The sequence below is a fragment of the Sciurus carolinensis genome, chromosome X (genome assembly GCF_902686445.1).
Source record: "Sciurus carolinensis chromosome X, mSciCar1.2, whole genome shotgun sequence".
Lineage (NCBI taxonomy): Eukaryota > Metazoa > Chordata > Mammalia > Rodentia > Sciuridae > Sciurus > Sciurus carolinensis.
In genome coordinates, this window is record NC_062232.1 from 58,700,418 (window position 1) to 58,711,794 (window position 11,377).

The 11,377-nt window shown below is 35.8% G+C and overlaps 1 long non-coding RNA gene across 1 annotated transcript; it reads right to left on the reverse strand.

The window, feature by feature from the left end:
• Positions 1 to 2,623: 2,623 nt before the first annotated feature.
• Positions 2,624 to 11,152, reverse strand: LOC124972358 (uncharacterized). Its single transcript, XR_007106452.1, has 3 exons — positions 8,862 to 11,152; positions 4,674 to 4,787; positions 2,624 to 3,229 (listed from the first exon to the last, which is right to left on the reverse strand). It is a non-coding gene; the product is annotated as an uncharacterized LOC124972358 (long non-coding RNA).
• Between the last annotated feature and the right edge of the window lie 225 nt (positions 11,153 to 11,377).

An 11,377-nucleotide genomic window follows, 5' to 3' on the forward strand; every position in this document is an offset into this window, starting at 1 on the left:
GACATTAGAACCACCTGAGAAATTTTTAATGCCTGAACCCTGGGAATTCTGAGCCCAAATATTGGTTCTGAATATGAATAACTTCTCTTGTCAATAGGCTTCCACTGTAATTTTACTATACAAGTGAAGAGAGCATTGTCCTAAAAAAGCTCCTGCTGTGCACAAATGTCACCTCCTCTGTGAATTCTTGCCAGACTCCTAGAGACACAATTAATTGTTCCTTCCCCTAGGCCCCAACACACTTTGTACTTCACCTTTTTGTAGTTTGTGACATGCTATTCTATAATGGGCACTTTTGTGTACTTCTCTCCCCACTCCACCATTAACTCTTCAAGGATAGAGACTGTGTCTTTAATCTATGTATCCCAATGGCCTAACACATCTGCCACATGCTGGCTGACAGGCTGATGAGAAAATTATTTCAGAAGCCAAGAGCTCACCAAAGTTTTAAAGACAGAGTTCTAGAAATTAAACCTCCTCTGTAGGGCAATAGGTATGTCATATACTTAATTGTATATTTAACATGTCCACTGATTTATCAGCATCTGAAATTTAATGAGGTCAAAAAAGAACTCAAGAATTTTGGTCACCAAACCCATACCTTCTTCTCAGTCTTTCCTACTTATTTAAGTGGCAACTTCATAAACCCGCTTGCTCAAAACGAAATTTATTTCCTTCCTATGTTTTATTTATCCTCTCCACTCAACCTACCAGCTTTATTCATTCAATGTAATTATATTCTCACTGAGGTCAGTGATTCTACCGGGGCCTAGCCCCTATCATTAACAACATACCTGACCTGGAAAGAAAGGCTGAGGAAGAAACTCTCAAAGACTTTAATTTTTCCTCATCAATCTAATCCTAATGGAAGGGACAGAAAGTAAAAAGGAGAATCCTCTGGGCCATAAAATGCACATAATAAAGGCAAACGATAAATCCAATTTCACTTGATTCCATTTACAATTTTTTTAAGATTCACATAAATTAATCATTTAAGTTTACAATGTAGTAGCATTTAGTAAATCTACAATATTGTGTGAATACCAAGTTTGAAAATACCTTTATTACCTTAAAAGAGACCTCTGTACCCATTAAACACATATATCTAATTTTTCCTGTCTCTAGCCCATTGATAAAAACCAGTCTTCTTTCTATTTTTATAGATTTACATATTTTGGATATTTCAAGGTATGATTCAACATGTGACTTTTTCCCTTATTTCATTTAGCATAATATTGTCAAAGTTCATGCACATTTTAGCAAGTCTCCATGTTTCAGTCTTTTTATAACTAAATAATAATTCATTATGTGAATATACCACATTTGTTTGTTCATTCATCTATTGAAAATTCAGATTTTTTTCCCACTTTTATGTGCTATGAACTCATGCACAAGTATTTGCTCAAGTGCCTAGTTTCAATTCTCTTGGATATATATCTAGGAGTGGAACTGCTGAATCATATGGTAATCATATGTTTAACTTTTCAAGGAGCCACCATACTACTTTTCATAGCAGCTATATCATTTGACATTCCCATCAGCAATGTACAAAGTTCCAATTTCTCCACATCCACATCAGCACTTATTTTCTCTTTTTTTTATAGCCACCATACTGGGAGTTGTATTATATCTCATTGTGGTTTGTAGTTGTATTTCCCTGATGACTAATGATGTTGATTATTTTTCATGTGCTTACTGGTCTTTTATATCTCTTCTTTGGAAAAATTCAAGTCTTTTGCCAATTTTAACTGGGTTTTAAAATATTTTTGTTGTTGAATTATAATCATTCTTAATATATATTAGATTCTAGGTCCTTATTGGATATATGAGTTGAAAATACTTTCTCCTACTCTGTGTGCTATCTTTTCACTTTTATATCTTGGTTATTGTGGATAATGATGCAGTAAACATGGGAGTACAGATGTCTCTAACATCTCCTTTGGACATATACCAGTAGGGGTATGGCTAGATCATAGGATGTTCTATTTTTAATTTGTTGAGGAACTTCTGTACTATGTTCCATAATGTCTCTGAAAATTTGCATTCTCATCAAGCATTTTCCCAGGGTTCACTTACTTCCACACCCTCACCAGCATTTGTCTTCTGACTTTTTAGTAGAAACCATTCTAGCAGGCATGAGTTAATATCTCATGGTAGTTTTAATTTGCATCTCCCTGATGAACAGTGATGTTGAACATTTTTTTTCATATCTCTGTTGGATGTTTTTATGCCTTCTTTTGAGAAGTTACTACTCACATCCTTTGCCCAATTTGTAATCAGGTTAGTTGTTTTCTGCTGTTCAGTTGTTTGTGTTCCTAATTCATTTTTATATTAACCCTTTATCAAACATATTCTCTCATCCCACAAATTGTATCTTAACTCTGTTGGTTATTTTCTTCATTTTGTATAAACTTTATTATTTGATGTAATCCTATTTGTCTATTTTCCTGGTTTTTGCCTGTGTTTTTGGGCTCATATCCAAAAATTATTGCCCAAAAATCAATGTCATTGAGCTTTTCCCCTATGTTTTCTTCAAGTAGTTTTAAATTTTCAGGTCTTATGTTAAATCTTTGATCAATTTTGAGTTAATTTTTCTTTCTAGTGAGAGAAAAGTGTCCAATTTTATTCCTCCACATGTGAATATTCAATTGTATTAGATTTTCATCTTTATAACAGAATATCTGAGGCAGGTAACTTTATAAAAATAAAAGGTTTATTTAATTTATATTTGGGGAGGCACAAAATCCAAGATTGTGTGACCCCATTAAGTTTGGCCTCTGGTAAAGTTTATGAATGGTGGCATATCATGGTGGGAATACATATAAGAGCAAGAGGTCATATCTCAAACATGAGCAAAGAGAAAGAGATTGGGTGAGTCCAGGCTTCCTTCTTTTATAACAATCCTCTTGTGAGAATTATTGATGGGGTTGCATGAGGACACACCCACAGTGATCTAAGGATCTTCTCTACCTCCCAAAGGACCCATCATCTCCCAGTAGAACCACCTCTTAGACCATATCTTCAATCACAGTGGACTCTTGGTGGACATTCTATCACATCTAAACCATAACATATCACTCCTGGTCTCCAAGGGCTCATGTCCTTTTCACAATGCAAAATGCATCAATTCTATTCCCGAGTCTCAAAGTCTTATGTTCCTGTCTTGCTCAAAATTCCAAGTCCAAAGTCTCATCTGAGACTCAAGGCAAATTCTTTCAACTGTGAACTCCTGTAAAATTTAAAAAAAGAAACAAGTTATGTATTTCCAATATACAATGGTGGTAGAGGGTAAACATTACAATCCGAAAAAGTAAGAATAGGCAAGTAGAAAGTAAGAATTGGTCCAAAGCAAGACCAAGCATGTCAAGCATTAAATTCTAAAGTTTCAGTGCTGGTATCCTGGGAACACTACAGTGGAGAGCAGTTCATCAAGGCTTTGGGGTAGCTCCATCTCTGGTCACAGCCCACATAGACACTCTCTAAGGTTGGTTTTGCATACTGCCTACAGTTTTCCCTGGTAGGTGTTGCACATTATTGGCACATCTACCTTCCTGGGTTCTCCACTTCATCTTCATTCCCACAGCTCTACAGGGCATCATCCTTCAAGGGTCTACCTGCAGGGACTCCAACCCTATAGGACACTACGTTGCTTCTCTGGCTTTCCTTTCAAATCTGGGTGAATGCTGTCATGCCCTCACACCCCTTGCATTCTTCATACATGTAAAATCAGCATCACCACCATGTAAACAATGCCACAATCTACCTCCATCATGAGTTGTACCTGAGCCCACTTGAATCATGGATGCAGAAGCCATGGAACACTTTGTTGGCAGGCTGAAATCTGAGCTAGTCCTTGGTATAGGGAAACTTGGGGCTCTTTCATGGAATAATATTTCCCTGGAGGAGCTATGCAACATATTTGCACTTGTAGGCCTCTGGTGGGTCTGCGAATTGAGAGGCAGCCCCAGAGACTTCCAAGATGGTCTGTAAGCATCTTTCCTATTGTCCTGTTGATTAGCATTCCTACTAATCACTTTTTAGTAAACCACTGTTCAACTACCCACTCCTTGACTACAGCCTTACCTAATTTCTTTGCTTCTTCCATGGACATGCCATGAATTTTCTAAATCTTTCCACTCTGCTTCCTTTTGGTCACTGTGAAACTCACTAAAATTGGGTCAATAATACTCACTCATGTTGAAGCCTGGATGCTTCGTTGCCTGGAAATTACCTCTGCCAAATAAACTAGTCTATCAGCATTAGCTTTAGCTTTCCACAAAGACTTTCAATACAAACACAATGCATCCAGGTTATTTGACACAGTGTAATAAGAGTACCTTTTCTCCAATTCCCAATAGAATCTTCATTTGTATCTGAGAACTCATTTGCATGGCCTTTCCTGTCCACATTTCTATGAGCATTCTGGTCTTCAAATCCTTCACCAGAATCACCCATAACACTCTGCTCACAGCATTCTAGACACTTTCGAGTCTGATCCTCCCAATTTTTCCAACATCTTATTAACTAATTCCAAAGGTTCTTCCACATCTTGCAGTATAGTTATAGTAATGACCCCACTCCTCAGAAACAATTTTCTGTATTAGTTTTGCATTGTGGTAACAAAATACTCAACATAGTCTACTTAAAAGAAAAAAGAAGTTTCTTTAGCTCACAGTTTTGCAAATTAGAAGTCCAAGCTCAAGCAACCCCATTGTTTTGGCCTCTGGTGAGAGCAGGAGATGGTAGCATGTCATGGTGAGAGCACAGGTAGGAGAAAACAGTCACATCTCAAACAGAGCAGAGAGAAAAAGAATGGGTGGGGTCAGCCTTGTTTCTTTTGTAATAACCCTCTTATAGGAAGAGGGGTCGCATGAGAAAGACCTAACATCTTCAAAGATCTTAGGACCTCCCACCAGGCCCCACCTCTGAAAGATTTCACCACCTCCCAATAGCACTACCCTGCAGACCAAGCCTTTAATTACAGTGGACCTTTGGAGGACACTTGAAACATTCCCAAATCATAGCACCAGTTTTCCCAGTACTATTTACCGAAGAGACCATCTTCCCCTGTTGTGTGTTCTTGGCACATTTGCTGAATATCAAAGGATGTGTGGCAGCGGCAGAGTGTTTGCCTAGCATGCTCAAGGTTCTGGGTTTGACTCCCAGCACCACTAAAAAACCCCAAATGACCTTAAATTTGTGGGTTTATATTTGAATTTGCCATTTGTTCTATTGCTCTATTGTCTGTTTTTATGCCAGTACCATGCTGTTTTGTTTACTGTATCATGGAATTATATTTTGAAGTCAAGAGGTAAGATGACTCCACTTTTATTTTACACAAGATTGCTTTTGCTGTTTAGAGTTTTTTGTTGTTGTTGTTCCAAATGACTTGATTGTTTTTCTATCTCTGGTAAGGCATCATTGGAATTTAGATAAGGACTGCATTGAAGTGATAGACATTTTAACAGTAACAAATCTTCCAATCCATGAACACAGGATATCTTTGCATTTATCTGAGTCTTCCAGTTCTTTCATTAGTATTTTATTGTCTTCAGTGTACAGGTCTTTCATTTCCTTGATTAAATTCAAATCTAATTTGTTTTTATGCTCTGTGAATGGGAATGTTTTTCTGAATTCCTTTTTTGGATAGTCCATTGTTGTGTGTAGAATCATGAATATTGCCCTTTTATTTCTTTTTTGGTACTGGGGATTGACCCCAGGTGTGTTCTACCACTGAGCTACATACCCAGTCCTTTATTTTTTTTTTATTGTGACAGAGGGTCTCACTAAGTTGCTGAAGCTGGCCTAAAACTTGGAATCCTCCCATCTTGACCTCCCAAGTTGCTGGGATTGCAGGCATGAATCACCATGCCTGAGTTGTGTCAATAGTTTAAAAAATTTCCTTTTAATTTCTTCATTCACCCACCGATTCTTTAGGAGCATGACATTTAATTTCACATATTTGTGACTTTTCCAAAATTCCTCCTGCTATTGATTTCTAGTTTCATACCAATGTGACCAGAAGAGTTATTTGATGTGACTTTAATCTTCTTAAATGTGTTAAGACTAGTTTTGTGGTCTAACATATGATCTATCCTGACAGTGTTCCATATGTGCCTGAAAATAATATGAATTACGCTGCTTTTACATGGAAAGTTCTATATGTCTATTAGGTCCGTTTGGTCTAAAGTATAGTTTACAATAGTGATTTAAGATTGTTCTATACTCTTGATGAATTGATCCTATTATCAGTATATAATGACCTTCTTTTTCTTTTTAAAAATATTTTTAGTTGTAGATGGACACAATTCCTTCATTTTATTTATTTGTTTTTATGTGGTGCTGAGGATCAAACCCAGTGCCTCACACGTGCTAGGCAAGCACTCTACCACTGAGCTACAACCCCAGTCCATGACCTTCTTTTTCTCAGTTTAGATTTTTAACATAAATTCTATTTTATCTGATATATTTATAGCAACTACCACTCTTTTGGTTTCCATTTGCATGGAATAACTTTTCCCATCATTTCATTTTCAGCCTATGTGCTTCCCTACAGGTGAGGTGAGTTTCTTGTAGGCAGCATATAATTGAGTAATGATTTCTTTTCTACTCAGTCACACTATATCATTTGATTGGAGAATTTTATCCATTTACATTCAAGGTTATTATTGATAAGAACTTACTACTGCCAATTTCTTGTTTTCTTGTTGTTTTGTAGATCCTTTGTTTCTTTCTACCTCTTTTACTGTTTTCCTCTATGATTAGGTGATTTCTATGGTGATAAACTTTGTTTCCTTACTATTTTATTCTTTGTGTATCTACTATAATTCTTGGCTTTGTGGTTACCATGAAATTTACATAAAATGTCTTATAGTTATAACAGGCAATTTTTAGTTGATAACAACTTAACTTCGACCACATACAGAAAACCCTCATTTTCAGTCCATCACATTCCCCTTTTGATGTATTTTTCAGTATATATCTTTTTATATCATATGTCCCTTAACAAATTATTGTAGCTACTGCTATATTGAATAGCTCTGTCTTTCACACTGAAGCCATAACTGATGTACACACCACCATTAAGTATTAGAGTAGTTTGAACTTGACTATGTACTTACTTTTATAAGTGAGTTTTATATTTTTATATGTGTTTATGTAACTAATTAGTATACAGTTCTTTCAATCTGAACAACTTCTTTAAGCATATTTTTCGCTTTTTTTTGGGGGGGGTAAGAGGTCTGGAGGTGATGAACTCCCTAAACTTCTGTTGGTCTGAAAATGCCTTTATCTCTTACATTTCAGAAGGAAAACTTTGCCAGGTACAGAATTGTTTCTTTTTATTTTATCCTCAGCACTTCAAAAATATTCTCATTCTTTGCTGACATGTAATGTTTCTGCTAAGAAATGTGCTATGTTATTTGCTTCTTTTCTCTTGCTGCTTTCAGGTTTCTCTGTTTTAGATTTTTGATAGTTCAATTATATATCTTGATATAGTCTTGTTTGGATTTAATTGTATTGAAGATCTTTGTCTCTCTTATTCATACATATTTATGTCTTTCCCTAGATTTGAAAAATTTTCCATTTATTCAAATAAGCTTTCTGCTCATTTGTCTCTCTCTTCTCCTTCTGGAACTTTTACAACTTGAACATTTGCCCTTTGGATGATATCTTATAAATTTTGTGACCTTGCTTCATTCTTTTTCCTTCTTGCTCTTTTCTCATCTGACTCTATTTTCAAATAACCAGTGTTAGAGTTCAATGGCAATTACTTCTTTTGGATCAGTTCTGCTGATGATACTCTCTATTGCATTTTTCAATTTGTTCATGGCATTTTTAGCTCCAGAATGTTTGATTTATTATACATATAATTTCAATGTCTCTGTTAAGTTTCTCATTTTGGTTACTAATTGTTTTCCTAACCTCATTGAATTATTTTTCTATTTTCTTAAAGGTTGCTGAGCTTACTTAAGACAATTGTTTTGAATTCTTTGTAGGTAAAAGTCACACATCTCCAATTCTTTGGGGTCAGCTATTGGGATATTATTCTGTACTGATAATGATATTACATCTCCTTAGCTTTTATTACCTTTCATTGATGTCTGTGCCTTTAAAAATATAGACTTATCCCAGTCTTTGCAGACTGTCTTTGCCCAGGAAAGGCCTTTACCAGTCAACCCATCTGGAAGTTCTGGTCTGAAGCCATTGGTTTGCTATCCCAGTGTTGTGGCCAGTTCAGAGCCTGGAGCTGCTGGCTTCAGCCTTTCACTGTGGCAGCCAAGAAACTCCACCAGGCATGTCTAGAGCCTGGGGAATGTGGAATGTCACCTGGTGTAATAGGGGCTTGGAGGCTCAGTTCACTGGTACTGGCCTATAGCCTGGATCCAAAGGATTGGCCTGACACTGGGCAGACCTGGAGATTATATCCACAGGGGCAGACCTGGAGCCTGTGGATATGGCAGCTAGCCCAGTACTAAGGCCAGTTTGAAGCCTGGGGCTAGTTAGGGTCAGTCTGGCAGTGAAGTAATCCCAAAGACAATGTTCACAAGGTTGATCTGGAACCTAGGGTTGTGGAATCTGATCTGGTACTGGAGAATACCTGAAGATTCAGTCCAAGGTTACTGATCTGGAATCTGGGGCCATGGGGGGGTGTCTTCTCAGCACTTTATTTTACTAGGGCAGGTCCAGTATTGAAGTCTAAGGCAAAGGTCAATGCTCATTTCCCTCAAGCAGGTCCCTATTCAGGACCTGCTGCATAGGGTCGGGGACAGGGTGATGCAGGCAATACAAAATTGTTCTCCCTACTCTCTTCAATGTCTTTTCTTATTTCTGTACTACAGTCAGGTGCTATAATGACTTACCTGATTTCCTTGGCTGTTGTAAGCATATTTTCCTGCATTGGTAGTAGTTCAAATTGATGTTTCTGGTGAGTGGATAAGCACTGGAAAGCCCTATTCTACCATCTTGCTTATCCAAAGTTCTTACTATTTCTTTTTCAATGTAGACATTTATACTATAATTTTCCTCTAAGTCCTGTTTTTACTATATTATTTAAGTTTTGAGTATGTTGGGTTTTCATTTTCATTTGATTCAAAGTATTTTCTAATTTCCCTTGTGATTTCTCTTTTGAACAATTATTTGTTGATGGTTCAAGATTGTGTTGTTTAATTTCTACATATTTGTGAATTTCTAAAATGTCCTTCTGTTATCCATTTCTAGTTTCACTTCATAGTATTTGATGAATGTACTTTGTATGATTTCCATTTTTAATTTATTCAGACTTCTTTTGTGTCCTATCATATGGTCAAGCCTGAGGAATGCTCCATATGCAGTTTGAGGAATATATATGTTCCATAACTGGGGGTGTAGCTCAGTTGTAGACCACTTGCCTAGCATGTGTGATGCCCTGGGTTTGATCCCCAGCACCATGAACACAAAAAGAAAAATACTGTAGCTATGTGTTCCAGTACTGTTGTGTGGAATGTTCTGTATATGTTATGTCTAGTTGGTTTATAGTGTTGTTTAAATCCTCTATTTATCTTCTGTCTAGTTGTTCTGTAGATTAAACTATTGTACTAAAGTTTCCAACTATTTTTGTAGACCTTTTTTAAGGTCAGTGGCAAATGGAATGAGTGTAACCATCTTAAACACTTTTTAATGCATACTTCAGTAGTGTTAAGTATATTCACATTATTTTTAAATAGACCTCCAGAAGTTTTTCATCTTGCAAAACTAAATCACTATATCCTGTAAAATTTCCATTTTTCTCTTTCTCCAGGTTGCTGGTAACTACCATTTTACTTTTTCCTCTATGAATTCGACTACTTCAGATACTTATCTTAATGAAATCATACAGTATTCATATTTTTGTGATGGGGTTATTTCCCTTATAATGTCTTCAAAGTTTATTCATATTGTAATATGTGTCAGATTTTTCTTCCTTTTAAAGATTGGACAATATGCTATATGTGCATACCACACTTGTTTATATATTCATCAATTGATAGATATTTGAGTTGTTCCTCTTTTATCTAATGCGAGTAAGGCTACTAGGAACAAGGGTATACTAATATCTCTCTTTGAGATCTTGCTCTGAACTTTTTCTATATGAATCCTCGGAATTTTTATTACTAACTCATATGATAGTTTTTCCAAATATTTTAATGAATCATTATACTGTCTTCTATAGTAACTGCATCATTTACATTCTAACATACAAGTGTACAATTTCTCCATATTTTCACTGAACACTTGTTATTTCCTTGGTTTTTGTTTTCTGTTTCTTTTATAGTAGTTATATTGCTCAGGGTTCTTCAGAGGAAGTTATAATTTATTTATATATTGTGATTTATTTACATATTATAATTATAATTCGTTACAAGGAATTGGCTCACACATTTATGGATGGCAAGTCCCAACATTAGCAAGGTGTGTCAGCAAGCTGGAGAACATATGGTTTCATTTTAGTCTGAAAGGTGGTATGCTCAAGATTCAGGAAAAGTCAATGTTTCACTTTGAGTCTAAAGGTAGAGTCCCACTGGACTCCAAAACTCTGTTCACTTTTCTTCATTCTTTTTTATTTCTGCTCCTCAAATTGGATCATTCTGTTTGTCCTATCATCATATTTGCTCTTTTCTTCTTCTGCTTGCTGAGGGTTTGCTACTTAAACTGTCTATTGGATTTTTTCAATATAATTCTAATTAGTGCACTTATGAGCTCCAGAATTTGCTTGGTTCCTTTTTATAATTTTTATCTCTTCATTTATATTCTCTATTTGTTGAAACATCCTTTTCCTGGTTTCTTTTAGGTGTTTGTGTGTATTTAAAATAGATTTACTAATCTTTGTCTAATAAACTCAACATCTATGCATCCTCAAGAATATTTTAGCTAATTTGTTTTGTGAATAGGCTATACTTCCTTGTTCATTTGCACACCTCATAATATTTTTTTGAAATGTGGAAATTTTGAATGTTACAATAGGTTAAGTCTATGTATTAGATTATGTTCCCTTTTGTTGTTTATTTTTGTTGCTTGCTGTGGGTTGTGGTTGTTTTCTTAGTGATGTTTCTAAACTATTTTTGTAAAGCCTACATTATTTTTGTGTGTGGTCTCTGAAGTCTCTTTTTGTATAACTTGTGGTCGGTATTCTTTTACAGAGATTTCCTTGAATGCCTGGAGTTAAAGAAAAAAGGAAAATATTAAGGCAAGATAAAAAAGAATTTTTTCCAGATAATATATATTGGCTCTGCACTGAGAACTTATTCAACACTTAGCCAAGCCATTTACAACTCTGACTTATCCTTTACCTACTGCTTGTACTGAGAATAGAGATAAGCCAGAGCTGAAAGGTCAGGGTCTTCTCAGGTCTTATAGGTAC